This window comes from Lolium perenne, chromosome 2, assembly GCF_019359855.2.
Source record: "Lolium perenne isolate Kyuss_39 chromosome 2, Kyuss_2.0, whole genome shotgun sequence".
Taxonomy (NCBI): Eukaryota; Viridiplantae; Streptophyta; class Magnoliopsida; order Poales; family Poaceae; genus Lolium; species Lolium perenne.
Window position 1 is genome coordinate 286,992,426 of NC_067245.2, and position 7,580 is coordinate 287,000,005.

Consider the following 7,580-nt stretch of genomic DNA (forward strand, 5'->3'; position numbering starts at 1 on the left):
TGTGAGGTGGTCGATCCGACTTCTTGCTTCCGCCTTCCGATTCTCCTCGGCCTTCCCGGTGCTGGCTCCGGCTTCTGTGGCTGCCTTCGCCATGGCGCTGGCTGCCCTGGTCGTTCCGGCTCCGGCGAGGCTCCGGGTCGCGCTCCTCATTCCGACTCCTCCTGGGCTCGGGCTCACGATCATTGTTCTGGTTCCGGCGAGGTTCCGGCGAGCGCTCCCTGTTTCTGTTTCTTGGCAGCACGTTGTCGCGGATAACAATCCCACCATGCCCTGGGGGCCTGGTGTTTCCGGCTGGACTACGGCGGCGAGGGGGTCGCGGGTAACCATTAGGCGGAGGAGAGGGGTTGCGGTACTTGTCTCGTCCAGAGTACATTGCATCCTTTCCCTTTCTTGGATCTGACGGAGGCGTCTTTGACGGCACGGGGATCGGATTTGGGTGTTCCCTGGCTTTTCTTCTGCGCTCCGAGGATCCGGTGTGTGATTCATCGTCGGGATGTCGATTGGCGCGAGCATCCTTCTGCGCGGTAGATACACAGTTATCCGGATTGGATTCTAACCTGCGCGAGGTATCCGCCTTGCTTTCTGTCTTTGCATTCTTTGAAGCGACAAGTTTGCGGAGGTAGTTGATATCAACCTCTTCGTCCTTCTTTTTCAATAGCTCCGCAGCTTTTAGCATGTTATCCTTTGGGGTTTCCGGCGCTGCTTTCTGCGGGCGTGGCGAAGTTGATTCTGCGGGCGGAATTGCTTCTCTAACGATTCGATCGGCCTCCGCTGCGCATAGGTCATCTTTACTTCCCACTCTTGCCTCATGCTCTTGACATGCTCGAGTGTGTCAGCGATTTCGCGATCCTGTCTTTCGAAGCGGTCCATCAAGTTTGCAGCTTCTGCCCTTTCATCCATTATTGCGGCTGCGGTATTGGCGAGCTTCTTGGCTGTGGCCAGCATTTCCTTTCTCGTGGCCTCTAAAGCCTCCGGATCTGCGGCGTCGCCCGAGGTTATGGGTTTGTTAAGAATATCCGAGCGATAAACTGCATCCATGCCTGCTTGTGCAACCATCTCTTCAGGTGACAGGAGTTCCTCCGAGGAAGAATCCCTGCGGGGTCGCTCCGTGACATTGGAGATCCTTGGCGGGATGGCTGAGGGTCGGATTGGTTGGTTGCCCCTTCGATCCAGGTTCTCCAGTGGCGCTACGGTTGCAAGGAATTGCTTAGGCTGGGCGGAGTCGACTTCAGGCTGATCACCGAAACCGTACTCCCCTAGCTTGCGGTTGAACTCGTCAGTATCCATGGAGGGGGTATCTCCCGAAATTGGGCTCAGATTGCCCAAAATCGACTCTTCAACCGGAGTTTCGCTTTCTCCGATAGGCTCAGCCTGATCCGGATCCGCGTCGTTTTCCGGTGCCTCTACCTGCTCAGGACCAGCTCCGTCTTCTTGAGGGGCGGTTTCGGCGGTATGGGCCAAGAAGTGTACGAAGTGGCACCTCTGCTTTTCTAACACCTGGGAGACCCAGGCGGATCTGCATTGGTCTTCCACCGTTGTTTCCTGCTCAGGGGCGGATTGGGTGGGCTTTGAAAATTCCAGATCCGAGGCGGAATCTTCCTTGGGAAGCTCCTGCATCTCAGATCGGATCTTCGCGACAGCGTCCAGCTCTGCGGCGGTCGCGTCTGCGTTACTTACCAGTGGGTTTCCGTCGGAATCGACGGTTTCCCCGATGAAGATGTGTATGCCGCCAACTGGGACGATGGAGAGCTTGACAGGGTTTGTCCTAGCCGGAATCCAATACTCGTCCGGAGGGACGATCGGCAGATTTCCGGCGTAGAGGACGCGCCCCACAGCGATGGTGTCGTCATAGCTTCCCATGGCGGAACCCTCCCGGTTCCGGCCTCCAGACGCCGCAGGCCCCACGGTGGGCGCCAACTGTCGTTGCCTAATCGATGGTACCCCGGAGGAGGGAACCTCACGAGGGGGAGAAGAAGTAGGGGCCATAGGGCGGAGTGCACATGGGACGGTGGTACGCGATTTACCCAGCTTCGGAACACCTGCACGATGACAGGGCCTACTGCTGCTTGTCTGGAATTATCTGGGTGCTTTCGCGATGTTACAATGAGTTGAGGTTCTGCCTCTAGGGCTCCCGGGATCCGGCTTATAAAGGCGCACGGATCTAGGGTTTACATGGAGAGTCCTACCCGGATACAGGTTTCCTAACTACGGTACAATGTCTTGCCGTGTACGCCAAGGATCCGCCCTTCCAACTACGTCGTACCGGATCCGGGTCCCTTAATGGGCCTCCGTGGATCCGGGTTCCTCCTCAATGTCGGTTGGATCCGGCTCCCTGCTCCTGGGCCGGACATCTTCCGTCAGGATCAACAGCAACTGGGCCGCCCGATGGGCCACATGCCTCACCACCATCTGTGGGCCACCCGGCCTTGCCGGATCTAGGCACTGTCGATGGTACACCCATGAAGTATACCCACAACAGTACCGCTACTCTCCGTTCGTGATCTGCGCTGCAGAAGGTGGAGAACCGCGACCTGTTTACGGACGTCTGTACACGGTTGGAGGACACGGCGAGGGATACTTTTTTCTACATGGGTGGCAGCATAATCTACGGATTGGGCCTCCGCCTTCACCTTAGGAGTTTTACATTTCCTCATGTCTGATATGTAATTCGCCTTTTTTAGCTCTCCAAAATTTTGAGACTCTTTAAATGGTTGTGTGCATCTTAGCTATGCAGAGGTTGGCTGTAATTGCTTTCTATGAGTAATAAAGCGTCCATTATTAAAAAAAATGAAATGTGTGGCTGAGACCAACTCTTAATATGCAATGGACAGGGATGATGGATTATGTTTTTTATGGTCTATTTTGGCTCTGTATATTCTTCTGGTCTAAAACCATAATTTTATGAATTTAATCAATGTCTTTGATTAAAGATCTGAACGCATGTTTTCTCAACTGGAGAAATGATGGCTGAGACTTGAGAGCACTTGTTGAAAGATGCTAATTTGAACAGAAAATGACATAACAATCCTCAGTATGGATGAAATGGTAAACCGAAATAGGATTTTTTAAAGGGAGTAAGACGCCAGTTGTTCACTGTTGATTATTTTTAAAGTACATATACCTTATACGTTGCAATATATAGACTATTACCATCGATTTTGACTGTCACTATCTTCAGAGACTGTACACCACTAATGTAGTATTTGCATCATTGGTTGCCCTCCCTAGACTGTACACCACTAATGTAGTATTTGCATCATTTTTGTAGAGTTCATCCTACCACACATTATTCCCGTCCTTCGGCACTCCACGTGTGCACGAGACATGGAGACACGTGTATCAGCGTCTCGTCACCCTGATCTGTCTATTGGTGTTTTTTTTCTTCTTAAAAACAGCGTAGACACAAACGCTCACAAATATATACATAATACATATGCTCTACCTTTGTACGCACATCATATCCGGATGAGCAGCTCCGAGTGACTGAGCCGGTGGGTGAGATTGGCGAAATTACCGCCTCTCGACGAAAACGGAGCCGAGCGTCAAAGCCTAGAACTTCCCCCTCCTAACCACCCAACCCGGTTTGCCTCTCGATCCGTCCAGGAATGCCAATGCATGCAATGCTCTCGGGCGGTGGTGATGCACTGACCCACGCTGTACCGCTCGAGATCCAGCGATGGCGATGGCTCATGGCCACTACGTGCATGCGCCGGCGTCGTCCTATTGGCTGCACCGCGCGTACGTGCGTGCAGCTTTTAGAGCGCTGTTAATGAACATGCGAGCCTCTGGAACGAGCCACCTGATCTTCATCGACGCCTGGGCTCGCTCGACTCAGCTGGTTCCTTTCTGAATGGGTTTTCGCTCGTTAGCTAGCTGCGTGCATGGCATGGCATGCTCCGACCCCGTACGGTACGTAAATGCCGGACGGGCGCCAGCCGCCAGGCCGGTCTCGCCATTTCGAGGGGCTGCCTCCAGCCCAGCACGATTGCATTGACCGAGCGTCTCGGCTGGCACGCGAGTACGTAAACGTATTGGTACGGCTACGGCCCCTACATGGAAAGTCGTTGCGCAGCCACCTGTGTCGACTGGCTTGCTCTCTCGCTTTGGCGCACACGCTGCTCCGATGCTAGCTCCTGCCAAAGCGAGCCACGCAGCGCTCGTACGAACGTACCGCCTATGCTACGCGCGTGCTTCTGCTATCGCCTATCGCTGCAATTAAACACGCTTGTAGTTGTAGTACCACAGGCTACAGGATCATGAGGCCATGCATGCACAACCACTCGATATGATCATCAGTGTGTGGCATGCAGATTTGTCTTTTGTCACACCTCCCTCGCGATGTGCTGGACATATCAGCTTGCGTGACAAAAAGTCGGACACATCGGTCGCCACTTCCGGGGCACAGGCAGCGATGATGCAGCTTTGAAGATACGCATCCATGGACGCAGTGGCTAGAGTGACTGTGTGAGCTATCCTTTGCGCTGCTATGCTATAGTGCTGCTTTCTGGGTCTAGCTAGGTTGTGTGCTACCGAGGCTCTTCTTTCCCAGTTCTGGATCGATGGATGCGTAAATATGGCCATGTGCTTCACGGTACTTGGCCGCTCGTCTCTTCTGTTTGGCGAGCTAGCTACTCCTATAATTATATTATTATAGGTGGAAAATGGATGCAGGCATAGGTACACAAGAAATTTACTGCTGCTTTTAGGTCTTGCCAATCAGGCACCAAGAATTGCTAGAAGTAGAAACGGCACACTGTGATGCAGCAGTGCGACGAGAGAGAAGGCTATCTGTTCAGCACGCCAATCTGGAAGTACTCCTACCAGTCCAAGACAGAAACAAGAGGAATATCAACTTTGGATGAATAAGAGCATCTCCAGCCGCGTCCCCCAAAGCAATTTGGGGCGCGCCGGACCAAAAAACCGTTCCAGCCGCGTCCCCCAAAGCCCGTTTTTGTCCGGCGCGGTCTGATACGGTGTCCGGCGCCCCGAGCCCATCCCCGTCCCACAGGGGACGCTCCGGGCACGCCGGACACAACGAAAAGCGAGGCAAACCGACGCGGGCCCGACGCGTCAGCGGTTCGGAAGGCTAAAACCCCGTCGCCTACCTTTGGTCAAGCGACGTTAATGGCGTCCCTGTTTTCCATGCGACGCAGGGACGCGTCTCGTCGTGCATGGCCGTGTGGCCGTCCGCGCCGGTGTTATTGCGTGCAACCACCCGCTGCCGCCGCTGTTTTAAGACGCCCTGCAGTTCTCACCGCTCACAAACCTTCTCGTCGCCGTCGCCTCCCCCTCCCAGATCTTCTCCTCGCCGCTCCAAAAATGTCGAGCTCGTCCTCCCGCAAGATCGCCGCGGCGAACAGCTTCGGCCGCGGCAGCCTCACCGTGCGGGAGGCGTGGGCGCTGTACCACGCCCGGTATCCAGTCCCGCCGGACATGCGGCTGCCAAGCGGCGGCGGCTGGAAGATTGCCGTGAACGGCATTGGCGTCCCGCCGCCACCGAACCCGGGCACAGAGTAATGGAGGGACACCATCAAGGCCTGGCGGGCTCAACTCACCGCCGAGGAGCGGTTGGATCCGACGTGGGCGGCCAACAACAACGACGCCTGGTGGACGACGTACTTCAAGGCGAAGTACGACGTTGAGATATACAGCACCGACGGGCTCGTCGGCGGCCCTGATGCGTGCAGTTAACACACGTCCGTTGGGAACCCCAAGAGGAAGGTGTGATGCAGACAGTAGCAAGTTTTCCCTCAGAAAGAAACCAAGGTTTATCGAACCAGGAGGAGCCAAGAAGCACGTTGAAGGTTGATGGCGGCGAAGTGTAGTGCGGCGCAACACCAGGGATTCCGGCGCCAACGTGGAACCTGCACAACACAACCAAAGTACTTTGCCCCAACGTAACAGTGAGGTTGTCAATCTCACCGGCTTGCTGTGAACAAAGGATTAACCGTATTGTGTGGAAGATGATTGTTTGCGAAGAACAGTAAAGAACAATTGCAGTAGATTGTATTTCAGATGTAAAGAATAGGACCGGGGTCCACAGTTCACTAGCGGTGTCTCTCCCATAAGATAAATAGCATGTTGGGTGAACGAATTACAGTTGGGCAATTGACAAATAAAGAAGGCATAACAATGCACATACATATATCATGATGAGTACTATGAGATTTAATCAGGGCATTACGACAAAGTACATAGACCGCCATCCAGCATGCGTCTATGCCTAAAAAGTCCACCTTCAGGTTATCATCCGAACCCCCTCCAGTATTAAGTTGTAAACAACAGACAATTGCATTAAGTATGGTGCGTAATATAATCAACACAAATATCCTTAGACAAAGCATCGATGTTTTATCCCTAGTGGCAACAGCACATCCACAACCTTAGAACTTTCTGTCACTGTCCCAGATTTAATGGAGGCATGAACCCACTATCGAGCATAAATACCAGGGCCGGTCCTGAGATTTCGAAGGCTCGGGGCGGAACTAAAATTTTGGACCCCTCTTACTAATTACTATAATTCTTTTACCCGCATGTATGAGATGATGAATATAAATACTTTAAGTATATCCAATTGCAATATTCATATAAAAATAACAATGTTTACATGATACCTTAAAATTTTCTGCGCCAATTTCTAGAAGCAAAGTCAGTGACGATGGAATCAATATCAATCTCGTCCACTAACTTCTTCTCGATGCATAGAGTTGCCAAACCATTTAACCTCTCTGTGATTCAATTAATTTTTCTTCTTGCTGTTTCCTTCTTCTTTTCTTAGCACCGGATTCAGGCGCCATAATCAATTAACCTCGCTCCTACAAATAAGAACAACAACTACTAATAAAAATTTAGAACACGAATTAGAGCAGATAGTAGAATTTCAAGAGAACGGCGGTCGGCGGCGGCCGGCGAGTGTTCTTTTCTTACCTTCTATCTTAATCTTCTCTGCAGATTCGGTGCAGGGGAGGACTGGGACTGCGGCGACCAGCGGATCAGGCAGGGCAACAGATCGTCGCAGCGTCGCACGCGGTCGGTGGTCAGCAGTCACGAACTCACGCAGGGGCGGCCGGGCCCTGAACTCACGCAGGGGCGATCGGGAGAGCCAGATTTGCCGGCAGGAAACCGCCTGGGCGACGGCGCGAGGGGTGACGTTTCTGTTCCGCCGTATGGATTATGGAAGTATGGAACCAACTATCAATCAATTCATCAATCAATGCGACCTTTCGTATCGTAGTATACTAGTATGACTTGTACGTAAATTTCTGGCCGGCCGGTCGGATCGGATCGGAAACTAAAAGAAAAAGGAAAGGCCCAAAGTATAGTTGTATAGATCGAAGCCCATCTAAAAAAAACGTTATTTTTTTCTTGCAACTTATAGTAAGCCTATATAAAAATTTTGGGCCCCTAATTTTTCTGGGCCCGGGGGGGCCGCCCCGCCAGACCCCCCCCCCCCCCCCCCAGGGCCGGGCCTGATAAATACTCCCTCTTGGAGTCACAAGTATCAACTTGGCCAGAGCCTCTACTAGCAACGGAGAGCATGCAAGAACATAAATAACATATATGATAGATTGATAATCAAC